We start from the raw sequence: 23298 nt of genomic DNA, 5'->3' as shown, positions 1-23298 counted from the left end.
ATTAGAGAATGGTTGGGTAAATTGTGGTATATGAATGTTAAGGAATATTATTGTTCTGTAAGAAATGACCAGCAGGATGAATACAGAGAGGCTTGGAGAGACTTACATGAACTGATGCTAAGTGAAATGAGCAGAACCAGGAGATCATTATACACTTCGACAAAGATATTGTATGAGGATGTATTCTGATGGAAGTGGATTTCTTTGACAAAGAGACCTAACTGAGTTTCAGTGGATAAATGATGGACAGAAACAGCTACATCCAAAGAAAGAACACTGGGAAACGAATATGAACTATTTGCATTTTTGATTTTCTTCCCGAGTTGTTTTTACCTTCTGAATCCAATTCTCCAACAACAACAAGTGCAACAAGAGAACTGTTCGGTTCTGCAAATATATATTGTATCTAGGATATACTGCAACATATCTAACATATATAGGACTGCTTACCATCTTGGGGAGGGGGTGGAGGGAGGGAGGGGAAAAATCAAAACATAAGCGAGTGCAAAGGATAATGTTGTAAAAAATTGCCCTGGCATGGATTCTGTCAATATAAAGTTATTATTAAATAAAATAAAATTTTTAAAAAAAGGATAAATGCAAAAAAAAGAAAAAAAAGAAAAAAATTGTTATTGGGTTGACAAATAATTGTCTCAGTAGTCCCTTTTGGAGAGTCAATGGTTACCAGTAATTTGTCCCTTATTTAAATGATCTCTTATCTTATAGCACCCATGGATCTTCAACAACAATCTTGGGTAAACAAACAGTTGCTTATTTTTTCAGAGAATGCAGATCTCTACTCTTTAGGAAGAATTATTTCTGTTTTTTAGCTTGTCATTCAGTAATCATTCCTCTCTTTTTCTTCTATATAGCTGTGGAGAAGCAGCTATTCTGGGAGTCATTTGCATAGAGATGATAATTCAGTCATCTGTGTGTGTATGTGTGTGTGTAGTGTGTGTGTATGTGTGATTCTTCATGATCCATTTGGGGGTTTTCTTGGCAAAGATACTAAAGTGGCTTGCCATTTCCTTCTTGAGCTCATTTTACAAATGAGGAAACCGAGACAAACAGGGGAAGAGATGATAATTAAATGAGCAGATAAGATCACTAAGAGATTGTAGAAAGAATGAGAAAGGGTTCAAAGACAGAACTTTGGGGGCAGGAGAAACAAATAGTTCCTGACTCATAGTAGGTACTAAATACATACTAGTGGACATATTCATGGCATCAATTAGATCCTAGCTTTTTAAACAATGGATTCTGACTCCACAATCAGTTACAAGTGTGGGAGTCACAAAATTATGGTTTATTGTCAATAAATGTTTGATTTTTGTGTCTATTTTACATACCTTTATGCCTGGGGTCATGTAAAAATTTCTTGGGTAAGAAGGAATCTTGACTGGAAAAAATTTAAGAAGCCTGAGTTAGATGATGATGCAGCAAAAGAGACTGAAGAACAGTCAGACAAGAGGAAGATCAGGAAGAAAAGAGAAACCTGGAGAAGAACGATTATCCAGGATGAGAGTCTACTTAACTAAAAAATTTATAGAAAAGATAAGAAGAATGAGGGCTGAGAAAAGACTAGGAGATTTGGCAAAATCTTCTGGTCTTTTCTCAGCCCTCATTCTTTTTATCTTTTCCTAATTAAATGTAAAAACAATTTTAACTTTTTTGGGGGCAAATTTTGAGTTTTAAATTCTCTCCATCAAACGATTTGGAACTATGCTCAAAAAGTTATCAAACTGTGCATACCCTTTGATCCAGCAGTGTTACTACTGGGCTTATATCCCAAAGAGATCTTAAAGAAGGGAAAGGGACCTGTATGTGCAAAAATGTTTGTGGCAGCCCTCTTTGTAGTGGCCAGAAACTGGAAACAGAGTGGATGCCCATCAGTTGGGGAATGGCTGAATAAATTGTGATATATGAATATTATGGAATATTATTGTTCGATAAGAAATGACCAGCAGGATGATTTCAGAAAGGCCTGGAGAGACTTACATGAACTGATGCTGTGTGAAATAAGCAGGACCAGGAGATCATTATATACTTCAACAACAATACTATATGATAATCAATTCTGATGGACATGGCCCTCTTCAGCAATGAGATGAACCAAATCAGTTCCAATAGAGCAGAAATGAACTGAAGCAGCTACACCCAGGAAAGAACTCTGGGAGATGACTATGAGCCACTACATAGAATTCCCAATCCCTCTATTTTTGTCCACCTGCATTTTTGATCTCCTTTACAGATTAATTGTCCACTATTTCAAAGTCCGATTCTTTTTATACAGCAAAATAACTATATGGACATGTATACATATATTGTATTTAACTTATGCTTTAACATGTTTAACATGTATTGGTCAACCTGCCATCTCGGGGAGAGGCTGGGGGGAAGGAGGGGAAAAATTGGAACAAAGGGTTTTGCAATTGTCAATGCTGAAAAATTACCCATGCATATAACTTGTAAATAAAAAGCTATAATAATAAAAATTCTTTCCATCTTTCCCCTCTTCCCTATCGAAAAGCGAACTCTTTGATATAGGCATTGGTCTTGGTGAAGAGAAGGCTTATCTAATCATCACAGGTTGGAGTGAGTAAGGAGGATTGAATAGGAAATGATATTGAGGAGTTTTCAGAAAGAAGGAATATGGGTATGCCCTTTATTTTTAAAGTATGAGTTCCTCAGCTGATATATTCCGGGGGAAATAGAGTGACATGAAAGAGTTGAGGAGAGAATATGATGTGTAGAACAGCCTTTGAAGACAGTGGGATAGAGTATCAATTAGGGAGGAGTAAATGAATTATTTTGTTGCAGTGAGGCTCAGGTAAAACTGGGTAACATCAATTTGTAATGATTTGCGTTAGTGACTTCCTCTAGCTTTTGTCCACTGAATGTAAAGAATCCAGGAGACAGATGGTGGAGTAATTTGGGTTTGGAGTTTGCATTATGGATGATGATGGAACAAAGAGGCAAGGGATCCGAGAGTAGCAGACATGATAGAGTTGAATTAAATTGTTATAGAGTCAAGACTGGGAAGAGAGGAAAGTGAAATGACAGCAAGGGTGATGGTCTAAGAAAGTGCTGAGGGGGGCAGGTAGGTGGCCCAGTGGATAGAGAACCAGCCCTGAAGTCAGAAGGATTTGAATTCAAATCCAGCCTCAGACACTTAATACTTCCTAGCTGTGTGACCCTGGGCAAGTCACTTAATCCCTATTGCCTCGAGGGAAAAAAAGAAAGAAACAAAGTGCTGAGGGATAGTGAGATCTGAGGAAGAATAGGTTTAGGAGTAGTCATGCATAGGGATGGAATAATAGGAAGTGATGGAGGAAAGAATTTCAGGGTTTTTGATTAGGGAGGTGAAACACTTGTGGGGGATAGAAAGATTGATGGTATGTCCATCATTATTTGCAGCTGAGAAATAGGCTGTAGTTGAGGGGATTGAAGCAAGATGAGCTTGAGCCTTACTAAATGTGTCATTTCCATTGGGCAAATTGCTTCATTGCCCCATGCTGGTCTTTTGGTGGTGGTTGGTGACTGCTGGGGATGTAGGCTGAAGAAATGGTTCCTGGACATGACAATCTTGCCATTTATTTTTCAGATGACTACTTAGGTAAAAAAATAATAATGATGGTAGCTAGCATTTAACTATTAATAGCACCTGCCTGCCAGGGTGGGAGCGAAGATCAACTGAAGATCAAATGAAATAATAGAATGGAAATGGGGTCTAGACAAAACCTTGGGGGTATATTCATAGTGCCAAATTTGAGGCTAGATTTGAACCAAAGTATCGGGGTACGGATCTTGGGCAGATTCCTGACAACTACCTGACCTAGAGTTAGCCATCCTCAAGATGCTTTCCGTTTAGCATACAAATGTATATGAGTCAAAATAAAAGGTAATCAAAGGAGGCAAGATCATTGCTCTCCATCCATTCATCCTTAATTCTTTGATAATATGTTTTAGCCAAGAAAAAAGTAAACTTAGCCAAGAAAGTAGTAAGAACCTGTGTAAGGAAACAGTAAATTTTTTTTACTGTTTCCTTACACAGGTTCTTACTACTTTCTTCTTTTTTACTAATAGCAATCCTTGATAACTGTTGCCAGCTATCTACAGAGTTGCAAGTCTGAGGTGGGCAATGGAATCAGAATGATAGGAGCCTGTGGGGAGACATTGAAAACTCACACAAATGAATCCACAGTAACGAAACTCTCAGATAGCTGTGACTGTAGGGAAACAGTATTGAATGATTCATGTCTACCAAATGCCCAACAGCCATATTGCAAATAATTTTCCTGGCAGCTGCAACTGATCAATAGTTTTTTCAAGTTATACTATGTTTGCTAGCTTTTCTACCTGGTCAGTAACTGGATCTCTGGGAGAAAAGCAGTCATTGAAAATGATGATAGCTGTGAGGCTATGAAGAAACACTGTGAGTCTGAGAGAATTTCTCTTTAGGTCTGCCTGCTGTCAGTGATTGTGTGTGTATGTGTGTGTGTGTGTGTGTGTGTGTGTGTGTGTGTGTGTATGTGTGTGTGTGTGTGTGTTTTCCCATTTAGCTTTTCATTTCTCCTGTGCCTGATCTGCTGTGTTTGTTGCTCCAAAAAGGCAAGCATTGAAAGTAAGGAAGCATGCATTTACTAAGCACCTACTATGTGCCAAGTACTGTGTGCTAAGCTCTTTAAAAATATCACCTCATTTGATCCTAACAACAATCCTGGGATGTGGGTCCTCTTGTTAATCCCATTTTACAGTTGAGGACAGTAAGCCGATGGAGTTTAGGTGACTTGTCCAGGATCATAAAAGCAGTAAGTATATGAACTCAGATCTATGATCGATGTCTGCCTTGATTTCAGACCCAGCACTCTATCCACTGCATCATCTAACTGCTTCTATTGGAAAGGTACTTCTTCCTCTATCCAGAAAAAGATGTTTGGGAGATTGGACTGAAAAGAGATTGTGACCCCTTTTTGTGTGTCCTAGACCCCTTTGGCAGTCTGGTTAAGCCTATAGAACTCTTCTCAGAAAAATGTTTTGAAATGCATAAAATAAAATACATAGGATTACACAGGGAGCTAATCCTATTGAAATAGAATTATTAAAATATTTAAAAACAATGTTCTTAGACTCCAGATTAAGAACCCCTTAGTCTAAGGTTCAGTTAAGTCTGAGGAGAACTAAGGATTTATTCTGGGTGCTCTTCTGTCTGTACTGAATCTGCCCATTTTCATCCCTAAATTTGTCTTTGCTGGGAACAAAGAAGCTGGTTAGACCAAGGTAAGTTACTGGCTACTATATTTGAAACCCCAGGACCTATATTGGTCAAAATTCTGAGTTCTAATGGGTCACTGTGGTATCTCCATGTTGACTGACTTAGAATTGGGAATGATATGTAGGAGTTTTGAGACAGAAGGAGATAAAAGTAAGCTCAAGGGTATGACCTTTAATTTCAAAATAAAATGTTATGTGGGTTCTTCAGCTGAGAGGTGTCGGGGAAATAGGGTGGTATGTGAAAGTTGAGGAGAGAAGAGAACTTTTACAACAGCTTTTGTGGGCAGTAGACTAGAGCATCAGTTAGAGAGGAGCAAATGGATTGCTTGGCTACAGTGAGAGTCTGGGTGAGACTAGATAAGATCATTTTGTATAGGTTTGCTTTGGTGACTTCCTCTAGTTCTGGTCTATTGAATGTGAAGAACTGAGAAGGCAGATGGTGGGAGTAATTTGGGGTTGGAATTTGCAAGGCATGAGTGATGATGAGACAAAGGGGCAGGAGATCCAAGAGTGGCAGACATGATAGATTTGAATTAAATTCTACAGCTGAATTCTTCCTAGAAGCCCTTGACAATAGCCAAGTTATTGGCAGCATGCCATAAAGTCCCAGAATGTTAAAGCTAGGAGGGATTTTGGAACTGAGCCTTTTCCCCCCATTGGACAATTAAGGAAACTAAGGTCTAGTGATTTGTCCGAAGTCACACTTATTTGCCAGGAAGCAGCAGAGCTCATGATAGAAATTACTTTCTCTCATTCCAAATCAATAGTTTTTTTTTTTTCTCCCCTCAAACTCATGTTACATCTCACTAAACCAATGACTCAATCAAGAACCCAATCAAGCTCAAGATTCCAACTCCCTCTTCTGATTGCTTGTCTACGCTTTCATTCTTATATCACACTAGGGCCACCAGTTATTGGTCATTGATAAGCTGTGTATATATATATATATACATACACACACACACACACACATCCTACGTAGGACTGTATTTATATTTTGCTTCCTGGGGCAAACACAATTAAATTAGGGTAGGGTGAGCCGTGGTAAGATTTAGGAGTACAACTGCATCTACAATGGGGGAATGGGGTGGGTAGTTTGCTTCTTGAAAGCAGAGACTGCTTTTTATCTTTCTTTGTGTCCCCAACACTTAGTATGATGCCTGCCATATAGTGAGTGCTTTATAAATACTTGTTGATTGATTGGGGGTTGAAATTGGGCTACTTAAGGAGAATTTCTGATGTTGGCTGTGTCTGGGACTGATAGAGGGCTATAAGGGACAATGACCATCATGGGGAAATAATCCTCCTCCTAATCCCCGCCATGGCAGAATCCTGCATGGTCTCATTTGCTAAAGATTCAGTGAGGGCTTGGGGATCTTGCTGGAAATGATGGCAAAGAGTTTCACCTTGAGAAGTTTCAGCCTTAAGATAGCTGAGAGGGGTTTATATTGCATAATTACAGAATCCCTAACCCTATCTTGGAGGTATGTTTGAGGATTCTCAGAGGCTGTGGCTTCTTGAAGGGATGACTTCCATGAGACCAGCTAAAGGGGAAACTAGGTATGCTGGACCTACTATGGGATTCTCGGCAGAAATATTGATTGCTTGGATTGGGTACAATTAGGACAACTTCCCAACATCACCCCCTGATTCTCTCTGACAAATTGCTCCCTAGTTCAGGAGTGCTTTCCTTTTTCAAAATTATTTTTTTCAGGAGTACTTTCCTAATAAAAATATTTTGATTTTCCTGATTATAAGGGACAAAGGTTTGGGCATAAGGAATGGTAGAATTTAGACTAGTTCCCTTGGGGAAAAATAGATGTGTGAACTCAAGCCATGAACAGAGTATATGTTGCAAATATCTGACTGTTACCTCGATGCTCAGTCTCTTGAAGGAGTGTGAATACTGTTTTATGCTCCTCTTTTTCATGGAGTAAATATGTATATAGAAACAGCATGGAATAGTACATAGAGAGCTCATCTCAAATCAAGGAAGACCTGAATTTAAATACTCTCTCTAACACTTTGGATCCCTGGAAATATATTTAATATTTCAATGCTATTTGAAAGTAAAGATTTCAGAGAAGGTGAGCGATCTTTCCTCCTTCCCTACAGTGATGAAATTACAGGTTGAATCCCTATCCCTAAGAGTACCTAAATTGTAATGGGAGTCTTTCCCCATAGGGAAAATGGGATGGAGTAACCTTAATGTGAAACAAAGCACAAATTGTATCTGTGTGTTTTCCTGAGGTTAGCTCTACAGCAGGGGTGAGAACCCAATTGTGATAGACTCAGAGGTATGTTGTAGCCAGCTCTATTTTTAGGAGAGCTGATTGTTAAATCCTCAGCAAGAACATTTTAACTCAGAAGCTATCAAATATTTCAAATATGAACTTAACTTATTTTTCTGTAGATTGTTTAGACTTAAGAAAATAATAGAGAACATGAAAATTAAATTTAAAAGTTTCATGAGGGTACATTTTGTCCCTGGGAGAGCCAGTTATTAAACATTTATCAGTGTGTCCTTAGGACCTAAGAAATAGAAAATGTAAAATTTTTTCTACTTTTGAAAACATATTCTTTGAGTTGTAGAGGAACCTAGGGCAGGTGTTTGCTGCAATGAAGACGTTCTAACTATCCTTCTTGACAAGTGGGGTCCAACTTTTAACCTCCTTACCTACCCTTTCCAATGGACATAAAAACTTTCCTCAGAGCAGGAATGAATTGAACCAGCGAAAGAACTCTGGGAGATGACTAAGAACCACTACATAGAATTCCCAATCCCTCTATTTTTGTCTGCCTGCATTTTTGATTTCCTTCACAGGCTAATTGTACACTATTTCAGAGTCCGATTCTTGTTATACAGCAAAATAACTGTTTGGACATGTATACATATATTGTATTTAACATATACTTTATCATATTTAACATGTATTGGTCTACTTGCCATCTGGGGGAGGGAATGGGGGGAAGGAGGGGAAAAACTGGAACAAAAGGTTTTGCAACTGTCAATGCTGAAAAATTACCTATGCATATATCTTATAAATAAAAAGCTATAATAAAAAAAGAAAATACATAAGCAAAACAAACAAAAAAAACTTTCCTCGGAACACAAAGGACCATTTGTTCACACCAATATCCATCCTTATTTTTATACCCATACCCTTACCTTGTAGCTAAGAGACAGGACAGAGGGAAGCAGTGTTCTGTAGGGACACCAGGGGTCGCTGTGGACTAAAGCACTTGGCTGGGCTGTGAATATTTTATACCAGTACTCCCTGGTTCTGTTACTCAGGTCCAGACAAAAGAGGCAGGAGGAAGTCTAGACCCGAGGCTTCACTGTCATGAATCTATTGGATTTTAAGCTTCCTGAGGGTAGGGATGCAGCAGGGTGGTAGGCATTTTATGTCCACTTGTGTAAGACACTGTCCAGTCCAGTACCTCCTACAGAATAGATTGGTTCCTCAATTGGAGCGCTCTTAAACAAAAACAAAACCTTTTTTTTTTTTAAATTGTATTTTGGCATAATTGGTTTCCTTGGTAATCACAAGTATTTTATTTTATGCATTTAAAAATATTATTTTGAAAAGGGGTCCATAGGTTTTACCCTACTGTCCAAGAGATCCATGACACAAAGCTTTAGAACTCCTGCAATGAATGAATGAAATGTCCTAACAACTGAGAAAAAAAGGAAAAGCACCAAAGTATGTATTCCTGAAAGTGAGGCAGGTGACCTTGCACAGGAAGACCTCATCAAAGCTAGAGATAAGGGAATTCATGGGTTACTTTCTGTCACTACATCCTCATCTTATGAATGTCTGCGGCTATTTTCTCCTTTCTATTTTTTCTGTTTCTCCCTTGCCTCAACCCCAATACTACTGGCCCTCTGGTTCTTCTCTCTGTGGGTTCCTGTGTCTCTGCCTCATCCTGTCTTCTTATATCTTGTCGATCTCTACTATGTTCTCTGTCTGAATCTTTTTTTTCTCTGTTGATTGTTCTGGCTTTCTGCATCTCTCAGACTCCTTATGTAAAAAAGAGGCTCAAAGCAGGTATTGAAGGGTTTACCTAATATAATGGAACAGTAGAAGGTAACATTGCTACCTAAACAACTTGACAATAAAGTATGAAGTTCCTCACTTGGCCTGATGGAATTATCAGTGTAAGACATTGAATGAAGGCAACTGACTAAGCACATGTTTAGGTGAGATGGTAAAAAGCAAGCTTGCCCCATCCAAGGTGAACTCTGAGGAGAGTCTTCTTTTCCCTTTTGCCTCTTGCACAGTACAGCAAGGGGAAGAAGGGGGGACTTTCTCTTTCCTCCCCTCATTTCCTCATCAGCAATGGTGTACAAGGTAGTATTTAATAGAGTCATCAGTGGGTCCTGAAAATCTGGTTCATGGAGTGGGATTTTGCTGGGGAGATGGACAATCACAAAGACCAGATCTCTTCAGCTCTTAGCATTTGGGCTGTGGTTCTTTCTATAGAGGTACAGAGCATCACATTCCAGGATTTCAACTGAGCCCAAAGCAAAGGCAGTGGCCACTATAGTCAGGTTCCACTGAGCAGCAGCTAGCTTGGAGGCTTTGAGACAACATCTGATTTCCCAAGGCTCCTGAATTATAGTGTACGTCATCCCTTCTTAGCATCATAGGTCATATGGACAAGGATTTAGAGCTGTAAGGAATCTTGGAGGTCATCTGATTCATTTCCTTCACTTTATAAAGAAGCAAACAGGCCCAGAGATTTTAAATAACTAGTCTGGCTCTGAATTCATTGTTCTTTCCAAAACCACCACAATTGCTTCCCTCCCTTTCTTTGTCTCCATATTCCCCCTCTCCCTTTTCCCTCCTCCCCCTTCCCCAGTGCTCCAACAACCTGACTATGATCTGGGAAGGAAATCAAGGCCACACACAATGAAGGCCATAAAAACAAGGCCACCAGAACACTATCTGTCCCTCACTAAGGAGAAAGCTGGGATGGGGAAAAGAGGGGCCAGTAAGGAGAGGCAAAAAAAAGAACAAGGGCTAGAGGGGAGAGTATTGGCCCAGGGTCAGAATTGTAAAAAGCTAGAGGTGAAATGCAAGAGTGTTAAACACATGGCCTACAATACTCATGAGTAAGAACAAAATAGATTAAAATGGAACTGGGTCCTACCAAATTCCTTTTATGACACAGACATGGTACTGATACCTAAACCACATAGGATGAAAACAGAGAAAGAAAAGTATAGACCAATCTCCCTAATGAATATTGATGCAAAAATCTTAAATAAAATCTTAGCAAAGAGATTACAGAAAATCATCCCCAGGATAATATACCATGACCACGTAGGATTTATATCCGGAATGCAGGGCTGGTTCAATATTAGGAAAACTATTAGCATAATTGATGATATCAATAACCAAATTAACAAAAACCATATGATTATCTCAATAGATGCAGAAAAAGCATTTGATAAAATCCAACACCCATTCCTAATAAAAACATTAGAGTCTAGGAATAAATGGACTTTTCCTTAAAACAGTCAGAAGCAGCTATTTAAATAAGGTCAACTCTAAGCAGTTGGAAAAATATCTAGTGCTCTTGGATAGGTCAAGTGAATATAATAAAGATGACAATATTCCCTAAACTAATCTATTTATTTAGTGCTTTAACAATTAAACTTCCAAGAAACTATTTTATGGACCTAGAAAAAATAGCAACAAAATTCATCTGGAAGAACAAAAGGTCAAGAATTTCAAAGGAATTAATGAAGAGAAAAGCAAATGAAGGTGGCCTAGCTATACCAGATCTAAAACTATATTATAAAGCAGTGGTCATCAAAACCATTTAGGACTGGCTAAGAAATAGAGAAGTTGATCAGTGGAATAGATTAAGTTCACAGAACAAAATAGTCAATGATTATAGTAATCTGGTGTTTGAGAAACTCAAAGACTCCAGCTTTGGGGATAAGAATTCACTATTTGACAAAAACTGCTGAGAAAATTGGAAACTGCTATGGCAAAAAGTAGGCATTGACCTACACCTTATACAAACTGCAAAACCTTTTGTTCCAAATTTTCCCCTCCTTCCCCCACACCCTCCCCTAGCTGGCAGGTAGTCCAATACATATTAAATATGTTGGAATACATGTTAAATCCAATATATATATACATATTTATATAGTTATTTTGCTGCACAAGAAAAATCAGATCAAGAAGGAAGGAAAGAAAAATTGAGAAAGAAAACAAAATTCAAGCAAATAACAACATTTCAACCATTTGGGTCAAAATGGGTTCATGATCTAGATATAAAGAATGATATAAACAAATTAGAAGAACATAAGATAGTTTACCTCTCAGATTTGTGGAGGAGAAAGGAATTTGTGAACAAAGAAGAAGTAGAAATCATTATTGATCACAAAATAGATAATTTTCATTATATTAAGTTAAAAAGGTTTTGTACAAACAAAACTAATGCAGACAAGATTAGAAGAGAAGCAATAAACTGGGAAAACACTTTTACATCCAAAGGATCTGATAAAGACCTTATTTCTAAAATATATAGAGAATTGACTCAAATTTATAATAATTCAAGCCAATATCCAATTGATAAATGGTTAAAAGATATGAACAATCAATTTTCAGGTGAAGAAACTGAAACTATTTGTAGTCACATGAAAAAATCACTATTGATCAGAGAAATGCAAATCAAGACAACTCTGAGATACCACTACAACACCTGTCAGATTGGCTAAGAGGACAGGAAAAGATAATGACAAATGTTGGAGGGGATGTGAGAAAACTGGGACACTGATACATTGTTGGTGGAACTGTGAACAGATCCAACCATTCTGGAGAGCAGTTTGGAATTATGGTCAAAAAGTTATCAAACTGGGTATAGTCTTTGAAACAGAAGGGTTTCTACTGGGATTACAGAGATTACAGAAAATCATCCCCAGGATAATACACCACGACCAAGTAGGATTTATACCACGAATGCAGGGCTGGTTCAATATTAGGAAAACTATTAGCATAATTGACTATATCAATAACCAAATTAACAAAAGCCATATGATTATCTCAATAGATGCAGAAAAAGCATTTGATAAAATCCAACATCCATTCCTAATAAAAACACTAAGGAGTCTAGGAATAAATGGACTTTTCCATTTATTGGATGTCCAATATGTAGACATTCCATTAGGAATAAATGGACTTATCCCAAAGAGATCTTAAAAGATGGAAAGAGACCCACATGTGCAAAAATGTTTGTGGCAACCCTCTTTATAGTGGCAAGAAACTGGAAACTGAGTGGATGCTCATTAATTGGAGAATGGCTGAATAAGTTATGGTGTATGAATGTAATAGAATATTATTGTTCTATAAGAAATGATCAGCAGGATGATTTCAGAGAGGCCTGGAGAGACTTACACGAACTGATGCTAAGTGAAATAAGCAGAACCAGGAATTCATTATACACAGCAACAACAAGACCATACAATGATCAATTCTGATGAACGTGGCTCTCTTCAACAATGAGAGGTTTCAAACCAGTTCCACTTGTTCAATGATGAAGAGAGCCATCTACACCCAGAGAGAGAACTGTGGGAACAGAGTGTGGAACACATAATAATGTTCTCACTCTTTCTGTTGTTTGCTTGCATTTTGTTTTCTTTCTCAGTTTTTCTTTCCTTCCTTCTTGATCTGATTTTTCTTGTGCACCAAGATAACTGTTTAAATATGTATACATATATTGGATTTAACATGTATTTCAACATATTTAACATGTATTGGATTACCTGCCAGCTTGGGGGGGGGTGGGGGAAGGAGGGGAAAATTTGGAACAAAAGGTTTTGCAAAGGTAAATGTTGGAAAAATTACCCATGCATATGCTCTGTAAATAAAAAAAATGGAACTGGGGAAATATTTAACAAAATAAATAAAACAAAATATTGATAATGTGAGCATGTGGTTTTCGAAGTCAATATGGGGTTTATGATTTAGTGACCCCTGTTTCTATTTGAGTTTGATATCACTGGTTTAGCACATAAAACATCAGATTTAGAGGACCTTGATTTCAATCCCAGTTTTTGAGAAGGTGTGCGAGTGTGGGTATGATCACCATATTTCTCTGGGTTTTGGTTTCCTTATCTATAAAAAAGGAAGGACTAAATAATGCATTAAAAAAGTCTTTATTGAGCATTAACTGGGTGCTATATTCATGGTAAGTGTTAGGAATACAACACAAAATTGGGAAATTTCTTCCAATTCTGAATCCAAGAATAACCATTCTACTATTCAGGATAGGGATCTGCTTTACCTTAAGACACACAAGCCATCCATCCATTCCATCCTTTACTCAGCTTCCATAGTAATTTTTCTTAAGTGAAAGGCTGAAAAGATTATTCCTACTCCTCACACTCTGGTGGCTTCCTATTGCTTTTTGGATTAAAATATAGACCTCTACTTTCTGGTATTTTTGGTTCTTTCCAACATGGCTGCAATCTGTACTTCCAGATTCACTTTATATTACTTGTTTTTCAGTCATATCTTAACTTTTTATGACCCTATTTGAGGTTTTCTTGGCAAAGATACTAGAGTGGTTTGCCATTTCCTTCCCCAGTTCATTTGACAGATGAGGAAACTGAGGCAAATAGTATTAAGTGACACACAGCAAGTAAGTGTCTAAAGCTGTGGTGGAATCCAGGTTTTCCTAATTAGATCCTGAGTTCTACTTAGTGATATCCACCCAGTGATAACCCTTCCCATATTCTATGTGTAGTCAAATTGTCAACCCCACTGTTCCTTACCCACAGGACTCCATCTCTCACTTCAGCACCTTTGCTCTGACTGTCCTCCATAGCTGCCATGCTCTCCCTCATCACACTCTTTCTTGTAGAATTCCTCCCCAGCTCAAGTACACTTTTGTACACAAAGCTTCTCCAGACCATTCTTCTTCAGATGTTAGTGTGTCCCTCTCCATCTCCAATTATCTTATATTTGTTTTATCACAAACATATACATACATATTCTGAGCATTTGGTAGGTACATATTGCCTCCTCCTATAGAATGTAGGCTCCCTGAGGGATAGTGCCTGGAACTTCATAAAGATTTAATAAATACTTATTGATTGATTGAGCAGACAGAAGCATTCCCCTCCTAAGCTTCCAGGTCACAGACACTACTGTCCTCTTGGACAATTCTATCTTTTCATTTTTTATTCATTTTCAACTTAAATACAAAAAAGGACAACAACAAACACACACATTTCCATGTATGCAGCACAACACAGAGCATTTAATATAAAACCGTGAATTTCCATTTCAGACTTTTTACTTTTTTTGAAAAAACTACACAATAAACACTACACATTGTTTTAAAAAATAATGCTTTTCTGTGCTTCCTTCTAAGTTTTTTTTTCTTTCTCCCTTCCTCCTCCACTCCACCTTAGAGAGGCTACAGTCGAACACACATACACACATACATATGTGTATATGTATATGTACATACATATAAATAAATATATTGCCATTCTATACATGTTTCAATTTATCAGTTTTTTTTTTCTGGAAGCAAATAGCATCTTCCTTCATATAGATCCTTTGTAAATTGGTTTGAGTATGACACTCATTTTTAATTAGTCACTAATCAATAGACAATATTTCTGTTCCTATGTACAATATTCTCTTGGTTCTGCTCATTTCAGTCTTCATTATTTCCTTTAAGTCTTTCCATGTTTTTCTAAGATCATCAAGCTCATCACTTCTTATAATGCAGGAGTATTCCATCACAATTATATACTGCATCTTGTTTGGCCATTCCCCTATTGAAGGGCATTTATGATTTTAACCAATCTACTGGGTATAGGACAGACAATTCTACCTTAGCAGACCGGTAGCCTTCAGCCATTCTTAAGGAAAGATTACTTTTCCCCCACTACCCCCTGATCCCATTCCCTGAGAAAGGTTTCTAACTCAGCAGTTCAGTGGGTACCGAGGGTTGGAAGACCCTGTCTTCTCCTTGATCACCCTCCCCATTCAGGAACCCAGCTCTTCCAGTCTGGAGGGGAGCCAATTCTAAGGCACCTGCAGGCCAACCGTGCCTTCTAGGAAGTGGGGTGCCTAAGCCAGGCCTGGCAAGAGCTCTGCTCTGGCAGCGGGCAGGCTGGCAGAGGTCTGCAGAGAGGGTGGCCAAGACAACGACTTCTTTCTCTCTCTCTGGTAGCATGAACCTTCATCTAAATTGGACTCAATTCTCTTTGCCAAATACTTATTAAACTCAATGCCTGGTACACACTAAATGCTTTATCTCAATAAATGCTTTATCTATCTACCTTTATAGAGAGAAATTGTCCACTTGCAGGTAGGAGATAGATAAGATCATCTCTTGGTGTAAAATCCCCATGATTACTAATATCCACTTATAAATACATATCCATTTATAAGTTCATATATATAAATATATAAATACAATGGAGTCAGGTCTTTCAATTGAGGATGGGCAGAGAGAGGATTAGAAACGGTCTTTATCTTAAGAGCTGCCAGTTCTTTGAATCTAAACTGATGAAGAGGAAAGGTGAAAGAGAATTTATTTCTTCCAGGATACTACTGACAACCTTGACTTCCATCTGTTCCTTACTCCTCTAATTATCAGTACTTACAATTTAGAAATTTACAATGAAGGAAAGTTTTTTTTTTTTTTTTTTTTTTGTGGCGGGAGGAGAGTGGTCTGGATTTCTGATTTCATCAATGCGCAGAACTCCTACTATGAAATTGTCCTCCACCAATGCTGGTATCCATTAGTACCTCATAAATTTGTTGTCTAAAGTAATTTATAATCTGAGTTAATGGGACCACTTAGAGGTAATATTACTTGCCAGGCTTAAAACTTGAATTCAGGTCTTCCTGACCTCAAAACTGACCAGCTCTTTCCTGGTTACATCTTGAAGGAATAAATAGAATACAACAAATATTTATGAAGCAATGCACTGGGGCTTGAAGGGATAAATAGAATACAGCAAACACTTATGAAGCAATGCACTGGGGAAGTACAAAATTTGAAAGTATTTGGTCCCTGCCCTCAGCAAGATTAAGATTCTTGAAATGAAATGCCCTATGCCCTGGACTCTCAAGCGGCATCCTCTGCCACTGCTGCTCATGCTGATCTCTCTGCTAAGTCCGGCTCTGGCTGGCCCTGGGCTCTTTTGGGTTGGAACTAGCCCAGAGAGACATGAGCCACTGTGACTCCTTCCAAAAAAAACAAATTGAGTTACAAAACAAGTCTTAGGCCAGTTGGAAGCGAAGGGGAGCACGTGGGGTAATAGAATTGGGGGTCAGGCCAGGGCCTGGGGTGGAAGGCTTGTAAGTTTAGCTTGGGAAGAGAAGAGACAAAGGCAGGTCGGGGGGATGGTACATTGAACTTGGTGGGCCTTCCTCCTTGGGGTTTCTAGCTCCTGACCCTTAAAAAGGGTGGGGCCTGGACTAGAAAGAAAAAAAAAATCCCTTTCTCTGATTCAGCTTCTCCTGGCTTTCTGACTCCAGAGTGGAGTGTCTACTCACAGCCAGAAAAAGTCAGAGAGAAAGCCTGCAGCAGATATCTCCTGCCCCAGAATTCAAGGCTGGAAGAACGCCAAACTTTATCTTCTATACTGGACCCTTGGAGTTTCTTGTCACCCCCAGTCCCTCATCCTCATGCTCCCTCAAACACTTGTCCCTATATTTATTCATTAGCACAAAATTCAGATTCATCTGGTTGTGGGAGCTTGACCCCGGGCCCCTTGGTTTGGAAAATCCTTTCCATCTTTTGCTCCAGGACCAAGCCCTCAGCGACAAGGGAACCAAGAGTTGATCACTGGCAGGTCATCTGGGTCAGTTGTGAGAGCCAAAGCAACAGTGGAGCAACTGATCCACGTTAGCAGAAGGTAACTATGGGCTGAAAGTGTCTTGAGGTGGACAGTACCCCCGGGTTATATGTGACACTGTGTATAGTGTGTTGAACTTTGAGACCTAGATTCAACTCTGTCAAATGAGAGGATTGGACTAGATTGGCTTTTAAGACCCTCCTCCCCAATCCCCCACTCCTTCAAGCTTTCAATCTATAATCCTGTGAATGAGTGATTGTGATGTTTCAGATCTAAAAACCTGAATTCAGATTCTGACTTTGCCATATGCTACTTGTGTAATGTTGGGCAAGTCTTACTTTCTTGGGGTTTCTCTATCTGAAATAAGAGAATTGGACCAGATAGCTTCTAGGGTCTCATTTGAAGTCAATGGTCTTCATTCTAGGATGTAATGTAGGGATCCTATGGCCTTTTTTCTAGTCAGTTCCAATCTCACCCTCCTGAGGATAATGGGATCAAAGGATGGGAGTGATTTGATCAGGAAAAGAGAGAAGAGAGGAGAGATGGAGAGGGAGAGAGAATCCAGGAGAGATGATGGGAAAAGAAATGGAGGAGGAAGGAGGAACAGGGAGAGAGAATAGGAGTAGATGGCAAGAGAAAGGAAAAGAGTGTGTGTGTGTGTATGTGTGTGTGTGTGTGTGTGTGTGTGTGTGTGTGTGTGTGTGTGTATGTGTAGGAATGGGGGTAGGGTTCAGAGCTAAACGGGAACAGGAAAAAAATCTTCCTTCTGGAGCCATCTGAATTAGGGCAGTTAAGCTCCTTCTTCATTAAAGGTCCTAAATTTCTTCTCCATCTGGGGGTCAAGGACACTCTGGAGCTGGGAACTTGTTTCTACTCTGGGCAGACTGCTTTGCTCTTTAGCAAAAACTTAGCTTACTTTCTCTCCAACTCTTCCTTCTTGGAGGAAAGATTAACCAGGGTGGCTTGCTGCTTCGTGTGGATTTAGGCCTAGAGGCATTTTTGGCAGTAGCTCTGGACTGAAAAATGGCAGAGAAGGATGATGGGGGTGGGGGAAGGACAGTGTATAGTCTGTGTGTGTACCAGAGAGATCTGAACACGCAGAAGAATGGAGACCTTTATTAGCCTTGGAATGGCTCCCACTGGGAAGAAGAGGGATCTTAGAATCACAGGAAAGGGACCTTAGAAGTCACTGAGTCCACCTTCTCCCCATTTTGCAGATGAGGAAACTGAGGCCCCAAGAACAAGGAAAGCTGTATATTCCTTTAAAAGAATTCTAGGACCCATTAGTTGTTGAAGTGGATAGAGTACCAGCTCTGGAGCCAGGAGGACTTGAATTCAAATCCACCCATAGGCACTTACTGGCTATGTGACCCCAACTGCCTTCAGAAAAAAAAAAAAAAAAAAAAAAAAAAGCTTCTGCTGGGGGGTCACGTGTCCCAGGGAAGCCACAGGTGAACTTGATTATTCTTTAGCCTCCGGGCAAAATTGTCTCTTCCTTTATCCTAGAATGGAGGATGGGGAATTTTGTTGCAGGAAGCATGGGATTTGGAGATGGAAAGGATCTACTTTAGAGATGATCTTGTCTAACCAAGACTTGTCTGCAAATGGGGAATTTGATCCCCAGGGAGGTGTTTTAGGTTGGTATTTAGGTGAATAGTGTGCTAGACCAGGGGGTTATAGAGCCCACAATTCAAATTTGCCGCAGGCATGTACTTGCTGTGGGAGCCTGGTCAAATCTCTTAACCTTCCTAAACTTATTTTTTCATCTATAACTTGAAATAATAGTAAAATCTTCCTCACAGAGTTGTTATGAGGATTAAGTGAGAAAATCACATGTAAACCTCAAAATGCTAAATACACATTAGTTATTCTAAGTTGAAGAAGGTAGATCTCCCTTTTCTGTTTCTTTCTCTGTTAAGACCTCTCACCTCTGCTGACCCCGTCCTTATAGAACTGTTATGGCCAAAGGTATAAAATTGCTGGGGAAAGGGCAGTTCCTCTCTTCTGCATAGCCAGGGAACCACAGGGAAATTACAGAAAGGCCAGAAGTCGGGATGTTTTGAGGATATTTTCCATTCCCACTAACTAGTTAATCCCATGGTTCTGTGTGTTTTGAGGGGTAATATTGGAATATTGTCCAGGTATCGGAACATAGATTTATAACTGGAACCGACTGTCAAGGTTTTCAGGTCCAATTTCCTCATGTTAGAAGTGAGGTCCCATAGAAATTAAATAATTTGCTAGTGTCACATTTCCATGAGGATTAGGTGACAGACTCCAAACTCGGTGTTCCTCCCACTTTACCACATTGTCTTCTAGGCAAGGCTCACAGGATCATAGACTTAAAACTGGGAGTTTCCTTAATGCTTAGACTCTAATTTAATAAATAAGGGAAAGGAGACACAGAGAGTTTAAGTGACTTGTTCTGAGTCATTCAGATACTAGGTGATAGAGCTGAGATTGGAACTGAGGTCCTCAGATTCCAATGTTCTTCCCACTGCGCCATTCCCAGCTACTTGGGCATCCCCAGGGCTAATGTAGCAGTAGGGAGCGCTGACTTTGGGTCTTTTCGGGCCCAAGACTGATTTTTCTAGGACTGCTACATGTCTTGGCTCTCTCTCTTGATCCCTAGGCCACCTCCTATATGTCTTAGGTTGGTCACAAAGGGTTGTGATGACTCCATTGACTCTTGTCTTCTCATTGTCTGGGTACCAATCCTGGAGCTTTGTTATAGTATCCCGGTGTGATGTGACCCTGCCCAGGCAGCCCCACCCAGTCTTGGTGAGGAGGGGGGCCATGTCAGATAGATCCAAGTGGACGCCAACAACATATTTTCTATATTGGCCTGGCCTAATCTGAGCCACCCAAGTAAGGATTAGAAGCAGGGAGGTTTGGGCAATGGGAAGGTCTGAGCTGAGTCACAATCAATCAGCATGTTGTACTGGGAAGAACATAGGATCATTGATGTAGAGTTGGAACAGACCAAAGAAGTTATCTTGTCCAAATCCCTTAATTTACAGATGAGGTCAATCAAGTAATAAGTAGGAGAGCCAAGATTCAAACTCAAGTTCTATGATTGCAAGATTAGGATTGTTATCCCTGTACACCATGAGTTTTAGTCTTCATTCTCATTCCTAGCTGTGTGTGTGTGTGTGATTCTGAACAATTCATTTGGCTTCTCTGAATCTGTCTTTTCTCTCTGTACAATAAGGAGATTAGATCAGATGAACTTGAAGGACCCTTCCATTGCTAACAGTCTATGATTGCATTTTTCTTTTTGATTGGATGACTTTAACCCATTCTGTTACTGATGACCTAGGATCATGGGTTTAGAGGCTGGCAGAGACTTTTGAGATCATTTGGTCGAAACTCCTTACTTTACACATGAGGGAAGTAAGGCCCACAGAAGTCCTGGACCCCTTATTTTCTCTTTTTATAATCTTTTATTTGTTGACTTATTCAGTTGTCCTGGATGTAATTATCATTTGTAGGACTTCTAGTCCCAACATGATCATCCACACATCTATTCCTAATCTCTCTCCTGAGCTCCAGAACTGCATAAACAATTGCCTAATAGATATTTTATATCAGATGTCTCTGTAGGCATCTCAAATTCAGCAGATCCAAAACAAAACTCATCATTTTCCCCAAAATCTTCCCTTCCCTCCCTTTTTCCCTCCCTCCTTCCTTCCCTCCTTCCTTCCTTTCTCTCTCCCTCCTTCCTTCCCTCCCTCCCTTCCCTTTCTCCCTCCCTTCCTTTCTCCCTCCATCCTTCCTCCCTTCCTTCCTTCTTTCCTTCCTCCCTTCCTTCCTCCCTCCCTTCTTCCCTCCCTCCCTCCCTCCCTTCCTTCTTTCCTTCCTTCTTTCTTTCTTTCTTTTTCCTTCCTCCCTCCCTTCCTCCCTTCCTTCCTTCCTTCTTTCCTTCCTTCCTTTCTTCCTTTCTTCCTTCCTTCCTTCCTTCCTTCCTTCCTTCCTTCCTTCCTTCCTCTCTTTCTTTCTTTCTTTCTTTCTTCCTTCCTTCCTTCCTTCCTTCCTTTCTCTCTCTCTTTCTTTCTTTCTTTCTTTCTTTCTTTCTTTCTTTCTTTCTTTCTTTCTTTCTTTCTTTCTTTCTTTCTTCCTTCCTTCCTTCCTTCCTTCCTCTCTTTCTTTCTTTCTTTCTTTCTTCCTTCCTCCCTCTCTTTCCTTTCTCCCTCCTCCCCTCCCCTCCTTCCTTCTTTCCTCCCTCCCTCCTTCCTTCCTTTCTCCCTTCCTTCCTTTTTCCTTCCTTCCTTCCTTCCTTCCTTCCTTCCTTCCTTCCTTTCTTCCTTCCTTCCTTCCTTCCTTCCTTCCTTCCTTCCTTCCTTCCTTCCTTCCTTCCTTCCTTCCTTCCTTCTTTCCTTCCTCCCTCCCTTTCTTCCTTCCTTTCTTCCTTCCACTTTCCAATTGGTTTCCCTCCCTCAATCTTTTCCCACTAAGTTCTGTCTTCCAGTTATCAAAGTGATTTTCCTTAAGGGCTGGAAGCTATGACAATGGCACTCTCCAACTCAAACTCCAGTGCCTCCCTAATTGCCTTGAGGATCAAATGTAAAGTCTTCTGTTTGGTTTTTAAAACCTTTCCTAACCCAAGCTCAATTCATGATTTCAGCCTAATAGCATATTACTTTCCCTTTGGCTTGGAATGAGGTCACAATCTCCTTTCCATGCCTCCAGCAGATAGATACCTTTCCCTTTTCTTTCCAGTGTCCTATTATGTATTGTCTTTCCCCATTAGAAAGTAAGATCCTTGAAAGCAGGGACTGTTTCACTTTTATCTTTATATTCCCAAGATTTAGTATATAGTTAATGGTTAATAAATGCTTGTAGATTGATGGATTGATTACCCAAGGTCACACAAGTAATAAGGAGAGAAAGAAAGGAGAGACAGACAGACAAAAAGAGACAGATGCAGAGACAAATAGAGAGAGACCGAGGGAGAGACAGAGAGACACACAGATGGAGAGACAGAGACAGAGACAGAGACAGATGGAGGGAGATGGATAAAAACAAAGGGATAGAAAAAAAGACTGGAAAAGATTGAGAAGGAAGAAAAAAGATGAAGAGGAAAACAATGAAAGGGGAAAAGAGATTAAAAAAGAGAAATTAAGTGATTAAGGAGAAAAGAGAGAGGAGTAAAAGAAAGAAAGAAGAGAGAATGGAAGAGACAGACAGGCAGACACAGATAGAAGCGACAGAGAAAGGCTTGCTGTGGTGGTGGGTGAAACGGGCTTCAGTTTTCTCATCTGTAAAATGAGAGTTCAGATCCTATCGTCAGCCTTCCATCTCTGCCCCGTGGGGATTTCATGGACCCCTCTGGGGCACAGGGAAGCAGCAGGGGGCTGCTCGCAGGGGCTGCGTGGGGAGGTGGCTCTGGCTGGGCAGTTCTACGCCTGCCTGTGCCCATCACCCCCAGCCTGTTCCAGCTGAACCTGGTTTCCCAGATTGAAACTGTAACCTCCGTCAGACCAAGCCCTTGGCCAAGGTTAATGATGTGCTTCTGGCCACAGCTGCCAGCTGGCTCTCATTAGAGGCCAGTCACTTGTTACTTCTAGAACAAATGTGATCCTTCTTGCAGAGCCCTCTCCCTCCCCCGCCAGGACTGTCTCCTTCCAACCAAACTGCTCAGGGTCTCCTGTTCCTCCCCTTCCCAGGAGCTTGTGAACATCCCGTCTGACTTCAGACCATGGTCTCCCTAGAGCCTGCACCTTAAACGAATCTTTCCACCTTCTCAGACGAGCCCTCCCTGCTCTCCCCTTCCCCTTTCTAGGAGCTGCTTCCCTGGGATGGGGTCTTTCTCCAATGCCGTGTTCTGATTCTCCACTCTCTGCTACCCCCGTGTGGTCGATGCTGCTGGCTGGGGCCGCGAAACGGGCTTGATCCTTTGTTCTGAGGGCAGAGGGAAAATTAACTTAAGGCACATGCGGGCAAAGAATCGGAGATGAGAATTATAGGTCGTCTAATCCCATCATATTCCAGCTGGAGAAACAGAGGTCGAGAGAGTGACTTAAATAGTGAATGGTAAAAGTGGGGGAACTCCCTAAAGATGATGGACCCCAAGTTAAAAACCCCCGCGTTCCTCTAAAGAAGGTGCCTCTGTGAAGTTATTTGTCCGATACTTTCTCCCAGAAAAACGAAAAGCAGCATGGGAGAGAGAAGCTATTAGGGTC

General features: G+C 40.1%; 1 protein-coding gene across 1 annotated transcript in view; it reads left to right on the top strand.

Annotated features, from left to right (window-relative positions):
* Positions 1–23298, top strand: part of IGFBP4 (insulin like growth factor binding protein 4) — a 211781-nt gene that overhangs the window by 43465 nt on the left and 145018 nt on the right. The window lies entirely within an intron of this gene.

Source organism: Antechinus flavipes, chromosome 4 (assembly GCF_016432865.1).
Source record: "Antechinus flavipes isolate AdamAnt ecotype Samford, QLD, Australia chromosome 4, AdamAnt_v2, whole genome shotgun sequence".
NCBI classification, from domain to species: domain Eukaryota; kingdom Metazoa; phylum Chordata; class Mammalia; order Dasyuromorphia; family Dasyuridae; genus Antechinus; species Antechinus flavipes.
This window is presented reverse-complemented; position numbering and strand designations above follow the sequence as displayed.